Raw genomic sequence first — 1,369 nt, forward strand, 5'->3', positions numbered from 1 at the left:
GGTGGGGTTTTGGCCTGTTGGGTTATCTCTGGCCTGTTGTCTGCTCCTTCTGCTTACAGAGATTAGTGAGTTTCTTTTCCTTGCTTAGCTTTCTAGGAGTTGGGTCTCTTTTGAGTGTGTGACTCTGCTATCGACTACTTGGTTGAGGTGGAAGGCACTGGGTTTAATTATGAGGTTTCTCTCTCTTTTGTTGCTTGTATTTTGCGTGGAGGAGTCGGTTGTCAAGGTATTCCAGAACCTTTGAATTGAGCCTAAAATCTCAAATGGGACATACAAAAGCCTGAGTCTTTGGGAAATGTTTTACCACTCCCAAGGGCTTCTTGAGCCTTGTTACCACTTAAGATGTGGTGAGAAGAGCAGCAGGAATCAGCGTGCCTGTGGCAGTATACTTCAGAAATTGCTTGATCTGTAGCTAAGAGAGAGCTGCTAATATGTTATTGAGGGCTCATTAGGCACTCTTGTGAAGGAATTCCTAATGCATGTGGTCAGTTGGTGCAATTTCTAAGGACTCTGGTGGAGATTTTTCTTCCCAGACCACTAGCCCCTAAGATGACAACAGCCTGGGCACCAAGTGCAAGCTTTTGTGTCATGTTCTTGTCAGGTGTTCAAAACCGTTCAGCTGTATCACGTCAACAAACTGTCCCCTTTTGCTTAGATCCAAGGTCATACAGATTCAGGCTAGTCCTATGGGGAAAGTATTTTTTATCCTTTCTCCCTACCTTCAGGGGCGGGCTCCGTCCTGGAGAGCTGTGGGAGGGGCGTTGGCTGAGACTGTCACAAGACCCGGCCTGAAAAACGTCTTCTCTCATTTCTTTCCTCCTCCGAGAATGGGTTTTCACCTGCCAGAGGGGTAGATCACCCCCCAGACTGGGAGAAGGGCACTTCCTGGGGCTACCTGGTGTCTCAGCTCAGGAAGTGGCGGCCCTTATTATTCCACCGCTTCAAGGGCAGAGTTGACTAGCTGGTAAGAAGTACACACTTCAGGGCTGCTAGAGAAGCCCCGCCTAAGGCCCCTGAGGGTCCCAGACCAGAAAGCAGCCTGTCCTGCTATTCTACCCCAGCGGATGTGGGGTCAGTCCCTTTGGTACGTAATATCGGTGGTCAGATCGTAGTCAAGGGTCATCCACCACCCCCACAGGGTCACAGTCCAGAGAACAGCTTCCCTTGTTCCTCCGCACTGCCAAGGGTGGGGAACTAATTCTTTGGGAGGAGGCGCTGATTATCAAGTCACTGCGAAAATGAGGCTATAGGACCCCGCTGGGAAAACAGCCTCTTTCACTCTCTACTCGGCCCTTCCTGTAGTGGAGTCTGTCTGTTTGGCCGGCACCTCTAGCTACCCAGTTGCAGCAGAGAGGTGACTACGTTTCTC

The sequence above is a fragment of the Propithecus coquereli genome, unplaced genomic scaffold (genome assembly GCF_000956105.1).
Source record: "Propithecus coquereli isolate 6110/MARCELLA unplaced genomic scaffold, Pcoq_1.0 Scaffold15, whole genome shotgun sequence".
Lineage (NCBI taxonomy): Eukaryota > Metazoa > Chordata > Mammalia > Primates > Indriidae > Propithecus > Propithecus coquereli.